We start from the raw sequence: 22,994 nt of genomic DNA, 5'->3' as shown, positions 1-22,994 counted from the left end.
CATTTTCCTCTCTCTCTCTCTCTCTCAACACAACTGATTTATCCGAAACCTTTCCGCTACAAGACCTTTTGTCTAATTCTTTTTATTCATTTGAAATGTTACTTAGCTTTAACCTTTCGTTGAAGCTCCCGTCCCAAAGCGTGCTTTCCACGGCGTGAGTTTGGGTTTAGCTTTCACACAAGCTATACCGTCTTGTACAGATTATTGGTTTCCCTTTTTCAAGACTTCAGTGCGAACTTTCCTCGAACTCAAAATAAATGTCATATGTGAGAGTATGTAAACATATGTGTACATGTCAGTTAAGTGTGTTTTCCTACAATATTATGATGTAATTTGTTTACCTACGTAGAAATTTCATGGTTATTTCATGGATAGTGTAAAATTATAGTGGATAGTATAAAATTATAGTGGACAATCTAAAACTATACTGGACAGTCTAAGATTATAGTGGATAGTCTAAGATTATAGTGGATAGTCTAAGATTATAGTGGATAATCTAAAACTATACTGGGCAGTCTAAAATTATAGTGGATTGTCTAAAAGATTAATGGATAGTCTTTAGAGTATAGTGGATAGTCTAAAATTATAGACGACAGTCTAAAAGTACAGTGGATAGTCTAAAATTATAGTGGACAGTCTAAAATTACAGTGGACAGTCTAAAAGTACAGTGGACTGTCTAATATTATAGTAGACAGTCTAAAAGTACAGTGGACAGTCTAAAATTATAGTAGACAGTCTAAAAGTACAGTGGACAGTCTAAAATTATAGTGGACAGTCTAAAAGTACAGTGGACAGTCTAAAATTATAGTGGACAGTCTAAAAGTACAGTGGACAGTCTAAAATTATAGTGGACAGTGGTGGACAGTCTAAAATTATAATGGGCAGTCTAAAATTATAATGGACAGTCTAAAATTATAATGGACAGCCTAAAATTATAGTGGACAGTAATGACAACAGTTATCTAATGGGGTAAAATTATAATGGACAATCTAAAATTATAATGGACAGCCTAAAATTATAGTATTCCAACATCAACAAGGCACAGTTGTTTCAACAAGGCGTTTCACTCACTCGCTCACTCTGCTAGGATTGAAGGCTTCATCAAACCTCATTACTGCTCACACCAGACTCCGTAAGCTCTTGGTTTTATTGACTGAAAATTCGACAGCGTGCGGTGTATCAAACGTGTTGCTAACATACATTTTCGGTCGATTACCCTCCCAATTACAGACCACGCCCAACGTCATTCTTGATAGAAGGCCGAATAATACCCTTCTCTCTACTTATAACTTATATGACGGTACAATGATTTTTTTTCCTTGTGTTGACAAACTTTGGAATTCTTTTCCAGCCTATTTTCTTTAACCCTTATATAACCTTCCATCCATTAAGAGGCAGGTCTGTCGTTTTCATCTCTTGTCCTCATCGAGGACTGGCTAGAAAAGGTTGCCAGTCCTTGTGGCTCTTAATCTTCGAATATCTTCTCCTCAGCTTAATCCCAAGTCGGGGTCGTCGCTTTACTTTGTAAGAGATAGCCTTGAATTTATCCTTGAATGATTTACAAGTATATAATAATTAACTTGTTCTGTGGTTGTCGGTTATCATTTTTTATTCAATGGTGATATGTAAAATCACAACTTTAGTTGAGATTTCCATGCTTATAATAAAAGAAATATTTTGAGCTATTTTTTCGAAGATGTTTCGGTAAAAATATTCAAATATTGTTTATCAGTATTTTAACAAAGTTTCTCAAACTTACATAACCACGTAAAACTTTATAATAATAATAATAATAATAATAATAATAATAATAATAATAATAATTTAATAATTGATAAGATCATGAATTGCATCATTATTGTTTACTCATCATACCGTTGTCATTGTCTAACAGATTGCCATACATCCGGCGGATAAACTTTCATTTATTACCCATGTTTCTTGTTTACTTGACCTTTCGAATTCCAGACGTGGTTAAGCATAATTAAGATTCCCCTTTGACCTCGGCATTTGCTGATTATTCCACCGCAAGGCATTTGTCACCAATTCCAGAAGTGGCCATGTGCGGATTACTTGAGCACTGGTCATTTGTAGAGGACATGTGCTGATGATTCGTTTGCTCTTAGTAGTCATTTTTTTTTACTGCTATTCTCCATATTATTACTTTCATTACCATTATTATGAATACTATTTTTTATACTTCTTCAGCAACTGTGTGGGTATTGCCGATTTATCATTTTTTTATCATGTTATCTCATGTATGTAGATTGTGCGTGTTGTTGTTTCTACTTTGTGTATTCCATATGTATGGCCTTGAGCTGAAATAAAATCTGTTATTATTATTATTATATTATTATTATTATTATTATTATTATTATTATTATTATTATTATTATTATTATTATTATTAATAATTCCGGTAATAGTAATGTGCCAAGGATTGTATCGTTTTTCCGTCATTCCATTAGCTGTCATTTGCCAAGAATTCCGGTAACCCCTTTGTGGGGGATTAGTGTCATCAGTGCACCTCACGCGATGCACTGTAGGCGTTACTTAAGGTTCTTTGCAGAGTCCTTTCATTCCTTTTACTATACCTCCGTTGGATTCCAGTGCTTGGCTTCAAGCCTGAATTTCATATTCCATTCCATTCCATTCCACTATACCTCCGTTCATATTCTCCCTCTTCCATATTCTCCGTTCATATTCTCTTACTTTCCATCCGCTCCTAATAATTGTTTCATAGGTTTTTCTCCTGTTACACCTATAAAACCATATATTTCTCAATTTCCCTTACAGTGATGAATGACCTCATGTCCCCACACACACACATATATATGCTGTCTTGTTACTTTATCTTGTGCTCATAACTCATTTGCAGCTCTTTCAAACACCTTGAACCAGCGCTTGGCCTTTGGCCTAGATTTCATATTCCAGTTCCAGTAATCCTGGTAACAGTGATGTTCCAAGGATTGTAGCGTTAGCCATTTTCCCATGGTTCCATAAGTTGCCATTTGCCAATGATTCCAGTGACAGCAATGTGACTAAGGTTTGTAGTGTTATCCATTTTCCAGTGATTCCAGTCGTAGCGGTAGTGTGTTGATGGATTATCAATATATTCATTGTTGATCATCTCAATTAGCTATTTTAAGGGTATCTTACTTTTCTTGGGTGACAGCGCAGAGATTTTGGTGCCCTAGTTTTAACCAGTAGATTTAAACCTGAATCGGGAAAGGCCAATAGATTGCTGTTACTAAATATTTTGATAAAAAAAAAAGTCAAAATTTCCATTTTTGTTTTCGTAACAGGAAGATAATTTTCACAGTTTTTTTATATCCATTTCCTCAGTTATCTTGGTATTTCCGTAAAGATTATGATTGCCTGTACTCTTATTCTTGTGGGCATAGCCTCTGTGTCTCTGAAAAGAACATTGACCAACTGATGGGTGGTCACTGAAAGGCAGCTTGTATAGATGATATTATTTTGTGATTTATTTCAAAGCACGTGATTTAGCGAATCCGTCCACCAGAAGACAGTCCAGATGCAAGATAATGAGAGTTACACACACACACACATATATATATATATATATATATATATATATATATATATATATATATATATATATATATAGTATATATAATATATATATATATATATATATATATATATATATATATATATATATATATATATATATATATATGTAGAATCTACTGGTCACTTTTACCAGGTACATATGTAATTGTAATAGCCGTAATGCCCTCTTAGTTTCTCGAATTCTTCGCGCTTTTTTGGATACGGTTATCACTACAAAGCCTTAACATTGCGGCTACTGCAGTTATATATATATATATATATATATATATATATATATATATATATATATATATATATATATATATATATATAATTTGATCACTTACACAATCGTTCTGTGCAAAAAATACGATTAATCCAGCAGAGTTTTTTTTTAATTTATTAAAAAAAAAGTTACAATCTTTCAAAGACTTTTCTGTCCTCATCGTCTGGTAGCCTTAAAAAATCCATGAAAGCTTGTGACTTTTATAATAAAAATCTCAGCTAGATACCATCCTCTGTAAATGAGGTTCTGTTTCTATATATATATATATATATATATATATATATATATATATATATATACAATGTTCTTTTATATATATATATATATATATATATATATATATATATATATATATATAAACAATTTCACTTCACTGCTTTGCACTTAGCCTCGCTGACATATACATACATATGCACAGTTTATTGCCTACGCGCAAGCTTCATCATCTGATAATACACTTGAACCGAAGTGCTTCCTGTTTAGACCCCGACAAAATGAGGAAAGATAGCGGTCGGATGAAAATTCTTTTCATCTGAAGCTGAGAAATCACTCCCTTGTCCTTCTTCTAATCCTTCAGCCTACCAATCCCTGGTGTCTCCAGTTCTCTGGCTCTCCAGTCCGACATCCCTCCAATCCCTTTGAAGCGCCGTTTGCACTCCTTTTACTGTACCTCTGTTCACATTCTCTTTCTTCCATCTTACTTTCCCATCCTCTCCTAACAATTGTTTCAACATTATTCTCACCCTGAATGACCTCTAGTCCCAGCGCTTGGCCTTTGGCCTAAATTTCAAGTTCCGGTTCCAATTCCAACTAATTTATCGTTCGTTTTTGAACACCTAATCTAAGTAGAATTTGAGGGTGAATTATCAAATCATTGCAAAGTGTAAAGCGAGTTTGTTGAGAGTTCGCTGATAATTTATATTAAGAAAAAAAAAATGTTGCTGTCTCTGGTCTATTGATCAGGAACGGAAATAGTTTACTGAAGGCTATAGCTTTCTAAATAGTTAATCCATTGGGGATTTTGTAGAAGATTCGGATTTTTCTCAGGTTTCATAATTATAATCAGGATACTACATAGGTGGGATTGAAATTCGATATGCATTAATTAATGGTCACGTATCCGAATCCGGTTACGCAAATCAGCTCACCAGCATTACCCATTATCAGTTATTTTACTCATAATGTTTAAGAGCCTTGTTCAGAATGCTTCGTCACCGTTTAAGAATTCCCGGAGTGATAAATAGTCCTTTATCAAGCTTTGCTGATAATAGTGCTGTTACATTAAATGTGTACGTCAATATGAAAAGAGGTGGGTGGTTATTAATGAACTGAGTTACGAGAGGAACCATGCAAAACAGATAAAAAAAAAAATAAGTAAAGAATGCGCCGAGTTTTCTTCGACGCAATCGAGTATTCTGTACAGCCGCTACAGCGTATAATCAAGGCCAAATAGATCTATCTTTCGGTGGTCTCGGTATAATGCTGTATGAGCCGCGGCTCATGACACTTAAACCAAGGCCCGGTGGTGGCCTGGCCTATATCGTTGCCAGAAGCGCGATTATGGCTAACTTTAACATTATTTTAAATAAAATAAAAACTGCTGAGGCTAGAGAGCTGCAATTTGGTACATTTGATGATTAGATGGTGGATAACGTACCAATTTGCAGCCCTCTAGCCTCAGTAGTTTTAAGATCTGAAGGCGGACAAAAAAAGTGAGGACGGACAGACAAAGCCGGCACAGTAGTTTTCCTTTCAGAAAACTAAAAATGCAATCGGCAGGTAAACTAGAATGGTCAGCAACCCGGTTGAATCAAGAACAGGTGGTTACCATTTGCAGCCATGATTATGATCAAAACAGCAGATGAGAGAAAGAAGAACTTCGGAAAAAATAATCTTGCTCCTGAATAACTTAAATAAGTATGCAATGGAAATTTTCCTTCAATAATTATATGACGGAGGCTTGCCGAACACCTTCAAATGTTTTCTTTGTACAATCCCAGCGTTTTCTTACCTGCAAACCCCACATTCTTTTCCTTGTAATCCCAGCATTTTCTTCGCTGTAGTCCCCATAATCTCTTCACTGTAATCCTCACATTCTCTTCTCGGTAATCCCCACATGTTTTCCCTAAAATCCCCTTATTTTCTGTACTGTAATCCCCACATTCTCTTCCCTGTAGCCTCCACCTTTTCTGCCCTGCAATCCTTTCATTTTCCTAACTGTAATCCCCAGATTCTCTTGTAATCCCCTCATTTTCGTCACTGTAATTAATCCTTACATTCTCTTCCCCGTGATCCCCACATTCTCTTCCCCGTAACCCCCACATTCTCTTCGCTGTAATCCCAACGTTTTCTTTCATGTAATCTCCACATCCTCTTTCCTGTAATCCCGACATCATCTTCCCTGTAATCTCCACATTCTCTTTCCTGTAATCCCGAAATTCTCTTCACTGTAATCCCGACTTGTCTTTTCCTGTAATTTCCACATTCTCTTTCCTGTAATCCCGACATCATCTTCCCTGTAATCTCCACATTCTCTTTCCTGTAATCCCGAAATTCTCTTCACTGTAATCCCGACTTGTCTTTTCCTGTAATTTCCACATTCTCTTTACTGTAATCCCGACATTGTCTTCCCTGTAATCCCCTAATTTTCTTCACTGTAATCCCAAGATTTGCTTCACTGTCATCATCTCATTCTCTTCCCTGCAATCCCCTCATTTTCCTCCCTTTAATCCCCACATTCTCTTCCCTGTAATCCTCACATTTTCTTCACTGTAATCCCAAGATTTGCCTCTGTAATCATCAATTCTCTTCCCTGCAATTTCCTCATGCCTCTGTAATCACCACATTCTCTTCCTTGCAATCTCTTATTTTTCTTCCCTTTAATCCAGCCATCCTCTTCCCTGTAATTCCCTCATTTTCTTCACTGTAATCCCCACATTTGCTCCACAGTAATCCTTACATTTTCTTCCCTGTGATCACATTTTCTTCCATGTAATCCTCACATTCTCTTCCCAATAATACCCACATTCTCTTTTTTTTATCCCCTAATTCTCTTCCATGTAATCCCAACATTTCTTGAATGTAATCCCCACATTATCTTCCTGTAATCCCCACATTATCTTCCTGTAATCCCCACACTACCTTCCTGTAATCCCATAATTTTCTTTACTGTAATCCCCCATTTTCTTCCCTGTAATCCTATTGTTTTCTTCACGATAATCCCCATATTCTCGTCGGTAATCCCCTCGTTTGCTTCATTGTAATCCCCACATTCTCTACTCTTTAATTCCAATTTTTTTCCTATAATCCCCTATTTTTCTTCTCTGGAATCCCCCCCCCCCACCTCCGTTCTTTCCTTCCCAGCATAACCCGTCATATTCTGACAACCATACCTTCTCCGTATTCCGAAAAAAACCGTAAAAAAAGACCCATACGAATTTGTTTTAAATTATGTTAATGATTTTATTCTGTATATGGTGACGGTATCCGGTCGGCTTTATGACTCCTATGCTAATGTCTTTCTCTCTCTCTTTATTTTTAGATGTGATGACGCTGAAGGACTTCCAGACTATGACTACCCACGTAAGTAGGTCATCAGTGATTTTTTTTTTTACTTAATGGATCATACCATGTGTGTTCATATTTTCAATAATCCACAGTGGCTAACACACACACATATATAATATATATATATATATATATATATATATATATATATATATATATATATATATATTAAATATATATAAATATATAATATATATAATATATATACATATATATATATATATATTTATCACATCACCGTATATATATATCAGAAAGCCATATATTCATATATATATATATTTTCATATATATAAGGGGGATAGGTGATAATAGTCCATGTCCGGGGACTCAAAAGCGAAAAACAACACCACAGTCCACTACCATTCATCCGTCATACTCCCACGGGACGGTGGACTGTTGGTTGATTAAGAATATTACTGAATTGAGATAAGCCCATATGGATATATATATATATATATATATATATAAGTGGAAAAAAGAAAACAACTCCACAGTCCCTATTATACTGTAAATTACTAGATAAACCCAATGGAAAGAACCTCCATCATTTTTACTATGGCATTTTTTTTTGAAAGCAGAGCGTTGAATATAATCATGATATAAGTAAGTTGAAGATATAAGTTTTTGACAAGGGAATGAAAGTGTTAGTACTGCCTCTGGTAACTTAAATGTTTGCTCCAACGATGAAATTTGGTACAAAAATGGAAAATAACTGTTGCATACCTTTTTGGACTGCATAATACACAGAAACAATAATATAGCATTGAATGCAGTTTATGCAGAAATCCTACAATCATGCTGGCAGTTGGACAGATGCTGAAACGCTGATTTATTATAATAACACGTTGAAAAGAAACTGAATTAAATCTAATTTTATAAAAATATATATATATATTTTTAAGAATATAAACATCAGCCTTGGAATTGTAAAATGGATCCATTTATTTTGAAACACGTTTATAGATTACAGCATTGCCCTCTGACACAAATGAAGTGACTCCACCTTTTCCTGTTAGTTATGAATATTTTATAACCGTGCGTTCATTTGTACTGTCACGCAGATGTATATTATGTATATAATTTATCTATCACGGTGTATCATTCCTGAAGATGTCATTGACACTACAAACGAAACCGGTCAGGATTTGTACCCTACGGTACATGTTTTCCCCGTGAAACATCCCCATACACACATCATGAGTTCTGGTGATCTCATGTTTTATATATATATATATATATATATATATATATATATATATATATATATATATATATATATATATATATATACTGTATATATATGACGAGATTTTGTTGGGTGTCAATCAGCCGGTTTGTCGCATATTTTTTGGGACAACATTGCCAGCTTCATTCATATATATATATATATATATATATATATATATATATATATATATATATATATATATATATATATATATATATATAATTATGATAATATTATGCGTTATCAGGACTGTTTCAATAAATATTTTCATTTTTTTGAGACACTGACTTTGAATAATATCGACGTTTCGAATGATGTATATTGGGCTTTTAGGCAAAAATATAATCAAAGTTGAAGAAAGATCGGAGTTGCTCCCTGTCACTACCCTACCCACCCCTAAACACACCAGGGAGGGGGGTTAATGTCGTCCGTGCGCCTCACGCATTGAGCTGTAGGCATTACTTAAGGTTCTTTGCAGCGTCCCTTCGGTCCCTAGCTGCAACCTCTTTCATTCCTTTTACTGTACCTCCATTCCTATTCTCTTCCATCTTGCTGTCTACCCTCTCCTAACAATTGTTTCATAGTGCAACTGCGAGATTTCATTCCGTTACACCTTTAAAACCTTTCTACTCTTAATTTCCCTTTCAGCGCTGAATGATCTCATAGGTCCCAGCGCTTGGCCTTCGACCTAAATTCTATATCCTATTCTATTCTATTTTTACAGAACTTCCCACAGTTTATATATTTAATTTCGTTTACATTTAAATTAGTACTTTAAAGGTTTTCCCAATAGACAGTGCACGTTATTTCCCCTAGCCACACCTCAGTTGCTAGTTTCCAGTAAGATATAATTTTCATTTATCCTCTCCAAGTTACAAAGACTTTTTACCCAACCCCGTGGGTATTCGAGACAATTTTTGACTTTTGCATTTGTGAAAATATAATTTGTTTGTTTATACCATAGAAAAAGTATTATAGTATGGAAAAAGTAAAAGTTTATCTAGAAAAAAGTATTATAGTATGGAAAAGGTAAAAGCATAACTTCTACCGAAACAAGAGTTAATTTTTGTGTAGAGTATAAATCCATATGAAAGTGTAGCGTCGAGTCATCAAAATTCTCGAATGTTTATAGAGCAGAATATCTCATCAGCCCATGAAGATGACTTAGGACCACGAACAACAGCATCATCCATGCATCTTTTTGTAAGGAGCGCATAATGGAGTCTTTTGTACAACAGGATTTCTCCTTGGATGTTCATTATTTTTTCATAACAATGACGTCATTTCTTTCCTTTGAAGGACTACATTTTCTTTTACGTCACGTTTGGATTCTAGAAAGCGAGTCACGGAGGAGTTTTACGTAAGGAAACGCGTACGGGTCCTGTTCGCTTTATCCCACGCTGACGGATTAAGGCTAATTTGACTTGAGTTCACCCCTCCCGTCCGCCTCCCTTTTCCCCTGTCCCCCACTACTCTTTATCCTCCCAACCTCTGGAAAAAAGCGAGAGAGAGAGAGAGAGAGAGAGAGAGAGAATGTCCGTTTTGATGTTTCAGCCATTAAGAAAGCGATAAACCCCTCACTAGGATGGTGGAGTGTTTCGAGAGTTTGAAAAAACAAATGCAAGAAGAGAGTTCCGAGCTTCGATAACAAAACTAAAAATAAAAAAAGAGTTCACTGAACCGGAAATGCGCAAGTATACATAGTAATACATCTTGACGATGTATGTGTTTATGAGAGATGCACCTTTTTATTTTTTTGCTCTCATTTCTGTTACATTGATTGAAGTTTGTGCATTGCGTAATTTTTTAAGCTGGTATAGTGGTTAGTGTCGTGGAATGTCACTCAGATGTCGTGGGTTCGCGTCTCCCCCAGGGCGATGAAAAGTCACTGGCTCTGTATCATGATCAGTTAGGCTACTGCTGCAGTGTGGGGTCTGCTTTGGGAGGTTGAAACCAACATTCTTTGGAAGCTTGAATTTCAAGTCAGTGGCCCCTTTGGTGGACCTGTTCCATGTGAATAGGTTTCATCTACTGAAAATAATAATAATAATAATAATAATAATAATAATAATAATAATAATAATAATAATAATGCTTATACAAGTAATGAGATGGAACTTTGCCCGCATATTATCTAAAAAGATAAAAAGAGTAGAAATGTACTTGCAAATCATATAATTAATCTGACTTTTAAGATTTCGACTGAGACTCTTATTCAAATTTCCCTTCTTATTTTTTTCGGTATCTCCTCGGTCGTCCACCTGCTTCAGCGTTTTGTTAAAAGGTTTCAGTAACAAAAAACTTTCCCAAGGTTCTCCCCACCTTTTCTATTTAACCGCCTTTATCACACTGACAGCTCTACGTAGACTTATCTCTCTCTCTCTCTCTCTCTCTCTCTCTCTCTCTCTCTCTCTCTCTCTCTCTCTCTCTCTCTCTCTATATATATATATATATATATATATATATATATATATAGCTAAAACCGTAGCTAGTAACCAATTGGTTCTTAGCCACGTAATCAGCTCAGTGGTCTGGTTAAACTAAGATATACTTAACTTTTTATATATGTAAAATGTTACTATGCATAAAAAAGGCCTTTATTCAGTTATTAATTTTCTCTCTCTCTCTCTCTATGTCTATCTATATATATATATATATATATATATATATATATATATATATAGCTCATATGGTCTGGTTAAACTAAGATATACTATATATATATATATATATATATATATATATATATATATATATATATATATATGTATGTGTGTGTGTGTGTGTGTGTGTGTGTGTTGTGTGTTGTGTGTGTGTGTGTAAAATGTTATCATGGATAAAAAAACTTTATGTAGTTATTAGCATTAATCAGCATTGATCCTTAATATGGCGAAGGACGAACGAAAGTTCATCGGAAAGGAATTTAACTCCGAAGTACTAAGAAAAGATTTACACACATGTGAAGTCTGGTGTTGCTGGCTGCTTAGAAAGATTACTACTTATCCACTTTCATTGCCACTTTTTTTTTTTTTTTTAGCACTCAGCCATTGAATTCAGAAAAATGAAATCAGTGTACCTTAAATTTCTGGCGTTTTTATTTGATTCACATAACCGTGATAAAGAAGATTGAATTTCTATTTTTAGTTACTTATCACTGAACGATCACCTTACTGAGGAATTTTAAGGGCCATAAGTTGGCTTTATACCCGGTGTGTATTTTAGGAGAGAGAGAGATAGGTTAAGTCGGGTTGAGATCCGTTGTGTATTTTAGGGGGGGTAGAGAGAGAGAGAGAGAGAGAGAGAGAGAGAGAGGGGTAGGTGAAGTTGGGTTGAGATCCGTTGTGTATTTTAGTAGAGAGAGAGAGAGAGAGAGAGAGAGGTGAAGGTAGGTTGGTATCCGTTGTGTATTTTAGTAGAGAGAGAGAGAGAGGTAAAGTTGTGTTGGTATCCGTTGTGTATTTTAGGAGAGAGAAAGAGAGAGAGATAGAGAGGGAGAGGGAGGTGAAGTGTTGATAACATTATCTTCAACAGTCAAGTGTTGTCTATCACACCTACATATCAAAAGGCAAAGCACAAAGCACTTTTTCCTCCATGGTTCAGCCACAAATGGCGTTTGTAAAAAAAATTAACCTTCAGTTTTTTATTTGACGAAAGAAGTCAGGTGTCTCGAGAAAAGGAAAAGACACACGCGAGAAAACGAACTCCGATGTACAGACACGCTAATCCTTCAACCAAGACCGCATCTTTGTCCGAAGAACAAATAAGAAAGGGATTGGCAAAAGGTTAGCAGAAAAAAATCTTTTCACTTTTTGGGGACAATGCCGAAGTGGCAGCCTTGTTCTGCCGCAGCTCCATTGTTCTCCGTTCTATTTAATGTTTTTATGTTATTTAACAGTCTGCAATTTCTCTTTGACGTTTTTGCAACATGGGTATATGACATGAGGGTGCGAATGACCTCTCTTCGTTATTCGTTGACCTTACAGGAAAGCGGCGAGAATGATTTTGTTTTTCAAAATCGCTCAAGTGTAGAAAGCGTAACTGTTGCTGGTCTCAAAGCAAATATCATATAACATTCAGAGGATAATATGTCCTTCGAACAAGGGGTCCACAGCCCCCACCAGACGATTCACTCCCTTTGGATACGGTGCATTGGTAACGTTCAGTCATTGGGGCTTCCTAGACTTAGGGCATATTACTGTCTTTAAAGTACTACTTACTCTACCACCACAGAAGCAGGTAAATACGGTGAAGGTCGTGAATGCCGATGGCCTAAAGCGAATAGGATCATTAACATTTGAGGGGTTATTTCTTCCCATTAATTTAAAGGGTTCACGATCCTCCTGTTGGCGCTCCACTGAAATGGGACACTTTGCTTTAGTAACTTCAAGTCACTGGCTCTTCTTGGGACAGCACTGCTTAGCTATCAGTTTTGGCTTTTCTGCTCAGAGGAAGTTGAACGGACAAAGCCCTTTAAATACAAAAAGTAGCGTGTGTTTCTGTCTCATTCATTTGCTTAATATATTTTTATTTAAGAGTACTATCTTTTTGACTATTGATTGATTGGTTGATTTATGGTTACTAAAACTGTCGTCACTTTTAGAGTGCCATCTATCTTTCATTCATCTAGCGATGGGCTTTATTCTGTTCGACTAAAACTATGGCAACGTCGTGTATATAAAAATGTATAAAAACAGTAAGAAAAAAAAATGGTAGCAGTGAACCGTAGAATGTTTGGTTAATGACACGTAATAAAGATAAACTTGCCGTGAAGGTGTAAAGTACGTGCCGTAATTGCAGTAAGCAAAGAAAACTGTCAGTGATATCATATATCCTCACCTCTCTAATCTGATAAGATACATGAGTCAGTTTCTTCCCATTTCGAAGGAAAAGATAACGGGGGGGAAAAAAACGTACCTTCAGCCATTGTCCTTGATCTAAAACCAGACCACAACAGAAATTCTGAGACTGAGTCATAAAAAAAAGATAATACTTATGTTAGAAACGAGCTCTTTTGCACGCATTCATCTGAACTTTCGTTGACATTAGAATACTGTACTTTTGCTTGCATGAAACAAATGTGCTTGAAGTGATTGAAGAATACACACGCACACACACATACATACACACATACATATATATACATATACACACATATATGTATATATATATGTATATGTATATATATATGAAAATTTTTTATCACACCGTGATTTATATACAATCATGAAGCTGCAAATGTTGCTTAATATCAAATTCACGCTACCTCAGGAATATCTCCGAAGGAGAATTAGCACCGAAGGGGAATTTATATAAGTGATAAATGAATTGGAACCCATCGGGACACGAACCCTTGACATGGGCCTATTCAGCGACTCCAGTGGACGTTACCACTACGCCTCTCTTGATGGCGTAGTGGTAACGTCCACTGGAGTCGCTGAATAGGCCCATGTCAAGGGTTCGTCAAGAGAGGCGTCGTCCACTGAGTCGCTGAATAGGCCCATGTCAAGGGTTCGTGTCCCGATGGGTTCAATTCATTTATCACTTATATAAATTCCCCTTCGGTGATAATTCTCCTTCGGAGATATTCCTGAGGTAGCGTGAATTTGATATTAAGCTTTGATTTGTAGTTTCATGATTCTATATATATATATATATATATATATATATATATATATATATATATATATATATATATATATATATATATATATATACGATTACTGTAAAATGCGCGGATTCCTTTTTAATGACAGTGAGTCTAGCTCTATGAAATACTATTCATGAGGTGCCATATTATTCAGTAGTGCAAGTTTCACGTCATGTCTATTCATCTGCTTACAAGCTGATGTATCAAATTAGTATTTACCTCGAAAATTGTATGCCGAGATCATGTGGTCTTACGCTGAAGGTATTTGACTTGTGAATGGTAATCATCGTTGATCATCTGTTGAAGAGGGCATAGGGGCGAGTTGCTGGAATAGATTTATGAGAAAGGAGACAGGCAAATGATAAGCAACAGAGAAATAGTGTTTAAGTGACTTAAGCCTTAATCGTGTGTTGAATGAGGACATAGGATTAAGTGAAAGCGAAGGTAGTTTTACTGCTCTAGCAGTTATTTTCTGACGTAATGATTTTATCCTTTTTAGAATAAGTTACGCCTCAGCAAATTGTATGGGACCGTCTCTAATTAAAAAAAAAATTGTTAAAGCTTTTAGTAACAAAAATAGTTAAGAGTGCAGAAGATATATTTCAGGATGGATGCGTCCCAACCTCAACTTAACCTAACCTATCCTGGCCGGGTTGCAAATTCCTGAGATGTATGCTGGTATTGCACCAACCCCGGTTTTTTTTTTTTTTTTTTTTGCCATGCCCCAAGATTAGTATAGGTTAGGTTAGATTAGTATCTCTAGAGCAATTTGAGCGTGAGGGACATAATGAGATTATTTTCAAGAAAACCTATGATTAGTTTTTAGGATATGGCGTCCCGCTTTTTTCAGGGAAAGGTCTCGGTTCTCGGTTACATCTCGGGAAAATGCGGCCGGGTTGGCTTTGCACGCGCCTCCTCTTCCCCTTGACCACCCCCAATGTGACATTGTGTATAGCAGAACGACGTATGTGCGACTGTTCTGCAGTATTACTTAAAAAAATTTTCGAAACGGGAATTGAACGATTGGGTATGTTTGGATTTTCGAGGTTCGTTACCTTGTATTATACTTATTTTTATTCAGTGTTATGGACTTCATAGGTACACTACTAATTTCACAGATTCGTCTTCAGTCCGGAAATTTACTAAACTGAAATATTGACCTGAAGGACTCCGACAGCCTTTCAAACAATAATGCATTTAACAAAATCCCCGGTCCAAGCTGCAATCTGCAAGCCCGGTTTAAGGCCTATGCATGGAATCCTCTCCAGGTTCCGCCTGAGGTCTTTTGGGATTACTTCTCGTGCCCCCAGGGTGATATTAATGCTTCCGTTTCAGCTTGCCTTAGTCTCCTCATTTCCCTATCTGTAGATCTTGGTACTTCTTTCCCAAACTCCTGTGTCCTTGGTACTTCTTCCACAAACTCCTGTGTCCTTGGTACTTCTTTCCCAAACTCCTGTGTCCTTGGTACTTCTTCCACAAACTCCTGTGTCCTTGGTACTTCTTTCCCAAACTCCTGTGTCCTTGGTACTCCTCCTGTGTCCTTGGTACTTCTTTCCCAAACTCCTGTGTCCTTGGTACTTCTTTCACAAACTCCTGTGTCCTTGATACTTCTTTTCCAAACTCCTGTGTCCTTGATACTTCTTTCCCAAACTCCTGTGTCCTTTGGACTTCTTTCTTAAACTCCTGTGTCCTTCTTTTGTCCCTTCTTTCCTAAACTCCTGTGTCCTTGGTACTTCTTCTCAAACTCCTGTGTCCTTGGTAAAACTCCTGTGTCCTTGATACTTCTTTTCCAAACTCCTGTGTCCTTGATACTTCTTTTCCAAACTCCTGTGTCCTTGGTACTTCTTCTCCAAACTCTTGTGTCCTTGGTACTTCTTTCCCAAACTCCTGTGTCCTTGGTACTTCTTTCCTAACTCCTGTGTCCTTGGTACTTCTTCCCCAAACTCCTGTGTCCTTGGTACTTCTTTCTCAAACTTTGTCCTTGGCACTTCTTTCCCAAACTCCTGTGTCCCATGCCATGCTTGCATCTATCAGTGTATCTGGGTTTCCGTATCTGCTACGCTGTACCTCATGGTCAGTCATTACTTCATAGGCCCAGAACACCTGGTTTTGTTTTCCCTTATTTTGAGCGCTTTTACGGACATTTAGATGTACCTTTTTTCTGCACACGGTAAGTTAGTTACTTTGTTGGTCTTTCAGTACAAGGCCTTGGCGACTGTTTCACACCTTCTTTTCTATTCTTTATTATTATTATTATTATTGTTAGTGATATCTACACCTCCACGAACAAAAATTCAATGACACAATTATCATAATGAAAAAGGAGATATGCGGAGATAAGAGAAGAAAATGAACATTTACATTAACAGGTATTCAGGTATTGGTGAATGTGAAAAAAAAAAAATTAAGTGATTGGCTGATTCAAGCAGCGACGCAGCTTCTTCGTCAAACACACAAACATCAACATCCACAACACTGCCAGAAGAGTGTTGCAAAGCTTGGCAAAACAGGGAATGACAACACCTCTGGTATTGGACAGCCCAACACCTTGCGGGGATTACTACACCTCTGGTACTGGGTAGCCCAACACCTTGCCAGCTAAAACAGTATATCGATACTTTATATGCATCCACAAGGAGTAATGACGATGGTTGAGGGTCCTTATTGAAATGAAATTTAGGGAAACGGACCAAGCAGAAAAAAGTTATCGCCGCTTAGAGCTGTATAATCGATTGTTTTTACAGTTAAGATCTCGGAATTTTGTTACCAGTCAGACAAAACAGTAAGGCAAAACAGTAATAGCTATGGTTTCATCAGGTATCTTTAATAGAAGCAAAAAGAAAGATTGGAGTTTAAAGGAACATGAAATGTCTAAAGAATTTATATTTAGAACGTGCTGTACTGCATACGCATAGCGAAGTATGCATTGGGAGTGTATGGAACGAGATCTGCTAATCACCAAAGTCTTCTTTCATTTGGGATTTAGTCCCGTACCTAACTGTTAAAGCCTGCAGCCACTCATATCACATTACAGGCAGTGGAATTACTATATCTGCCAGTTGAATATTTCATTCGTTCATTGTCTTGCTGCTGTAAGATTCCTCGTAGAGAATAACGCGAAAATCTATGCTGTGCGGTCGCGATAATCAACAAGAAATCGAATAAACATGTGGCGATTATTTATTCATACATTTGATTACCCTCTGGGCAAAACATGGGGAACTTCGTCGTTGAAGGAAACGATGATTTCGAAAGAGACTGACTTCATTATAAGGATTCCATTTTGTTTTATCGTCATGCTTATCTCAGGGCCTAACGGATACATACAGGTGGAATGCCTTCTTTACTTTGAGACAACACGTACATTGTAGTTTACGATATATTAAAAGGAAAGAATTTCTTCTTGTTATTCATGAATTTAAGGAACCTTACCGATCTTTTGGGGAAGGCTTCTAGGGTGAGTGGCATTGGATATGGAATTGAAATATAAAATTTAGGGCAAGGGCCAAGCGATGGGACCTATGAGGTCATTCAACCCTGAAAATAATGTTGAAACAATTGTTAGGAGAGGGTGGAAAGTAAGATGGAAGATAGAATATGAACGGAGGTACAGTGAAGGGAATGAAAGAGGCTGCAGCTAGGGGCCAAATGGACGCTGCAAAGAACCTTAAGTAATGCCTACAGTGCACCGCGGGAGGTACACTGACGGCGCTGTTGGTGAGTGGCATTGGATATGATGAGGAGAACATTGCGACAGTATTGTATGATGACTAGCACTTATGCCGCGGATCTTCGGGGTTCTATTGTAACGTTGCAAGAGGAAGAATCATCTCCTTTGTTTTGAAATGCGAGAAAGTCGTTTAAAAAGATTTCCAACAGTGAAATCGGTAAGATAACACAAAGGACGAATCTTGAGACATGGTTGGTGGGTTTCGAGTATCTTCCACAGCTTGTATTTATTTGTTGGGGTTCTTGAGAGATATTTTCCATGACCACTGACCTAGCTTTTCCTAAGTGTCTAAGATAAAAAAAACCTATAAATCAAGGGTTGAATACACACACACACACACATATATATATATATATATATATATATATATATATATATATATATATATATATATATATATATATACAAAGATTAACACAAACACAAGATTAACTTTTTATTCCAATATTCAGAGAACAAGAGAAACTTTGAGAGAATGATTTGAAATATACCCATGAATACAAGACAAATCATCTTACTCCAATTGCTAAACTGATTTTCAATCATAAGTAACTCACTGCTGCTTGCTCAAGGTGAGAGAGAGAGAGAGAGAGAGAGAGAGAGAGAGAGAGAGAGAGAGAGGTCCATCAACGCATTCGTTGTTGGGTCTGGTCAGGACTTGGATGGGTAACCAGCAAGAAAATCATAACATTCGCCATTTAAGCTCCTTGAACATCCATGGTACAGGTCGTGGTACTCGCAACGTCACCCCATAAGGATATACTGAAAATCTGAGAGTATAGTATAATATATCTATACATATATATATACATAAATATGATGTATATATATATACTGTATATATATGTTAATTTTTTAATGATCCCAGTGTTTTTGAACGCATGCATAACTGAATTTGCATTGATAGTAGATTTAAACAACACTTCAACGTTGAACAAAAAATATCTATTGCTCAGGTATACAAAAAAAAGTCATTATTCAAGTAATGTAGATTAATGAAAAACAAGAAATGAAACAACATTAAGTTTTGCGAGAGACTTTCACATCCGGAACAATGGAAGGAGATTAGGTACGAGGATTTTATCTCTTGCGCCACACAAGAGGCAGGAGACAATGTAGGAGAGGCGATATCAATATTTACTCCTTCTGCTACTTTCTATGGCATTCATCTACACATTCATCTATACAGGATATGTGGCTTGTGTTTGTTTAGATACGTAGAATACGGATACCGACAGGAAAATAGGAGAGCCTCCTGTCCCTCATCACGGCTTCGTTGGGTCTGACACATTCATGGATTTGTGGATCGTTATGTTTATTGTTTATTTATTCAAGATTCGTGTGGTATTGATCCCATTCCTGTATTGATGATCTGAGATGTAAATACAACCTCCCACTTCCTTTTCAATTTGGAAGGGGAAGGGGGTGTTAGGGGAGTTTATGTGCGCCCAGAAGGTGCTGCTACCTCACCTACCTTACCTGACCTTCCTCATTTGTGAGTGTGTGACGGCTTCCTTTGTTGGTCACTTGTACAGGTAGTGACCAGACCCAACTTTTTTCAACTTCCCATGAGATCATTGACATGAGGAATTACAGAAAGCAAAAAAAAAAAAACTCAACAGTTGGAGTGTGTGATGAGTCACATTTCGAGCCAGTGGATATCCAATGAGGGACAGTGAAAGACGGAACAAACGTCTACGTGTTCGCCCTCCCAAAAATAACAAACAGGAAATGCCAGAGACGTTGGTTAAGAAAGGAAAGTGCAAAGAGAGACAGAGAACAATTAATGCTCCGACCTTGATCGGCTGGGATTGATTCATGATCCATGAACATCTTGGCGGAAAGCGGGCTGCTGGAGGTCTCATGACTTTTATCACGAACACACACACAAACACACACACACACACACACACAAAGAGAGAGAGAGGGAGAGAGAGAGAGAGAGAGAAAGAGAGATAGCTGAAGCACTATACGAACGTCAGAAGCACGAACCATTACAAAATAGGAAAGTGAAACAAGCATCAGATATCAGCAAAACAACATCGGTGGTGCTTCTCGAAGAACGTGAAATTGTGTGGTTTTGTTGTTCATACAGGATCAATTAAAATGCAGCAGTTCTGCGCTTAAGTTGTGGTCTGAATGATGATAAGATGCACTAACTCTATGCTAAGCATTTAGCCAAATCAGTATATGACTGGCGTATACTGGTCTAGACGTAGACTCATGATCTCTATCACAGATAGGAAACTCCCTTGCTGTTCAACACGTAAATTGTACAATGTACTGTATGTGACTGGATTCCCACTGGACAAATGTAACTGCTGCATGATTAGAAGACCCATTTATACCAACCGTTCAAATAGAATTCGTAATTTCCAAAAATTTTTAAAGACATGCCAACATGGCGGTGAGCAAGCTGTCTGACTTTAGTTTAATAACTACGAGTAACTTTTAATTCCGTAGTTAAGAAATGCTGTCATATGGCAGTGCGGTTATGTACTACTAAACAAGAGACTGTTCTTGTGGCAGAAGATATAAAACAGTCCTTTTACAAAGAAATACCATTGAACTGCGGTGCTAATAAACTTCAGTGAACTGCAAGTAGTAACTATAACTCAAAGAAGAAAACTGTTCTTGCTATAGCGAAAAGCACTGCTCATGACAGAGTCCCCCCGCCCCCAGGGGGATAGTGCCATCAGTGATCTCACGCGATGCACTGTAAGCATTACTTAAGGTTCTTTGCAGCGTCCCTTCGGCCCCTAGCTGCAACTCCTTTCATTCCTTTTGCTTTACCTCCGTTCATATTCTATCTTTCACCTGACTTTCCACCCTCTCTAACACTTGTCTCACAGTGCTACTGCGAGGTTTTCCTCCAGTTACACCTTTCAAGCCTTCTTACTGTCAGTTTCCCTTTCAGCGCTGAATGACCTCATTGGTCCCAGCGCTCGTCCTTTGGCCTAAATTCTGCATTCTATTCTGTAATCTATTCTATGAGAGTCCCTGTTTTGGAGAAAAGACGAGTTCTTTTTAGATTCGATCAAAATTACTTTCGATAAACTAATCTGATTTTCTTGGTATACGCCTTCTGATGGTACTAGTGTCATTTGGAGTTCATCCTTAAGGTTCAGAAATGCAAAATCATGTCTCGTCCAGAATGAAGTTGGTGACCTCAAGTTGCTGAGGTACCAGCTTATATTTCGCGATTGAATGAAGCTCCAACGAGTGTCTTAGTTTACAGGCAACAGATCTGATTTTTACGTCTAAAGCTAAAATTTTTAATTTTTTTACGTATTGCCTTACCGATACTTTACAAAGTCTGTTAGTCTCACCCCTTTTTCCTATCGACGCTTAGAATAGTTTACTCCGTAGGGGGTAGTGCTGTCAGCATTACTTAAGGTCCTTTGCAGCGTCCCTTCGGCCCCGAGCTACAACCCCTTTCGTTCCCTTTAGTGTACTTACGTTCATATTCTCTTTCTTCCATCTTACTTTACACCCTCTCTTAATAATTGATTCATAGTGCAACTGCGAGGTTTTCCTCCTGTTAACACCTTTCAAACCTTTTTACTGTCAATTTCCGTTTCAGCGCTGAATGACCTCATAGGTCCCAGAGCTTGGCTTTTGGCCTAAATTCTGTATTTTATTCTATTCTATTCTATTCTTAGATTAATTTAATCATTCAGTTTCTTAAGTTCTGTTATTTTCACTTTTCATTGCTAATAGTTTGTGATTTTTTCATTAATTTTTATTATGATTAAAATTTTCCACCCTACTTTTTTCGATAATTGGTATAGGGCTTATCATCTGATTTATTTAAATGCATCTGCTGTGGCTGTAAAAAGCACCATGGTATAAATCTCTGGCCTACGCTAGGCCTAGACTGGCTCTGTCTCGACAGAGCGTCCGTGTGCATCCATCTTTCTCTTCCAGAGCCTTTGCGTTTTCTGTCATTGCTGGAAAGATTGGCTAGATCGCTGGAAACTGACACGCTCTCTCTCAGCTTTGCTGATTCTTTCAACGGGATGACATATTTCGGTAGTTCGTTTTCCATTCTTTACAGATATTTCATGTGTGCCACACACACACATACTTACGTGCATATATATATATATATATATATATATATATATATATATATATATATATATATATATATATATATATATATATATATATATATAAACACATGCAGAGGTACCCAAGGGAAAAGTGAAGCACTGGGTATTAATCCTAACCGGTTTCGTTTTTAGTTTTTGAAAACATCTGCGAGAGGTTTTATACATAAGGGTAAAAATTTGCAATATAAATGCGGAAGGCGGGGGAAAAAATCCACAACTGCTAAGTAGGAAAATGAAGGAGCAGTAAACCATTACTCTCTAAGTCAGTGCTTAAACAAATTTTCTAAGCAGGTGGCCTCACACCTTTGTTGTTAGGCCTAGGTAAACCACCTCCTAAGCAGGTGGCCTCACACCTTTGTTGTTAGGCCTAGGTAAACCACCTCCTAAGCAGGTGGCCTCACACCTTTGTTGTTAGGCTTAGGTAAACCACCTCCTAAGCAGGTGGCCTCACACCTTTGTTGTTAGGCTTAGGTAAACCACCTCCTAAGCAGGTGGCCTCACACCTTTGTCAGGCCTGGTAAACCACCTCCTAAGCACCTCACACCTTGTTGTTAGGCCTTAGGTAAACCACCTCCTAAGCAGGTGGCCTCACACCTTGTTGTTAGGCCTTAGGTAAACCACCTCCTAAGCAGGTGGCCTCACACCTTTGTTGTTAGGCTTAGGTAAACCACCTCCTAAGCAGGTGGCCTCACACCTTTGTCGTTAGGCCTAGGTAAACCACCTCCTAAGCAGGTGGCCTCACACCTTTGTTGTTAGGCCTAGGTAAACCACCTCCTAAGCAGGTGGGCTCACACCTTTGTCGTTAGGCCTAGGTAAACCACCTCCTTAATTATATATACAT

At 37.2% G+C, this 22,994-nt stretch overlaps 1 protein-coding gene across 1 annotated transcript in view; it reads left to right on the top strand.

Annotated features, from left to right (window-relative positions):
- Positions 1-22,994, top strand: part of LOC136843427 (INO80 complex subunit C) — a 277,576-nt gene that overhangs the window by 135,161 nt on the left and 119,421 nt on the right. The window contains exon 2 of the mRNA XM_067111876.1: positions 7,405-7,445. The gene's annotated coding sequence lies outside the window, so the exon portion shown is untranslated. The remainder of the gene's footprint in view (positions 1-7,404; positions 7,446-22,994) is intronic.

This window comes from Macrobrachium rosenbergii, chromosome 11, assembly GCF_040412425.1.
Source record: "Macrobrachium rosenbergii isolate ZJJX-2024 chromosome 11, ASM4041242v1, whole genome shotgun sequence".
Classification (NCBI taxonomy): domain Eukaryota; kingdom Metazoa; phylum Arthropoda; class Malacostraca; order Decapoda; family Palaemonidae; genus Macrobrachium; species Macrobrachium rosenbergii.
Note: the sequence above shows the minus strand (reverse complement) of the source record. Positions and strands in the feature narration are given on the sequence as shown.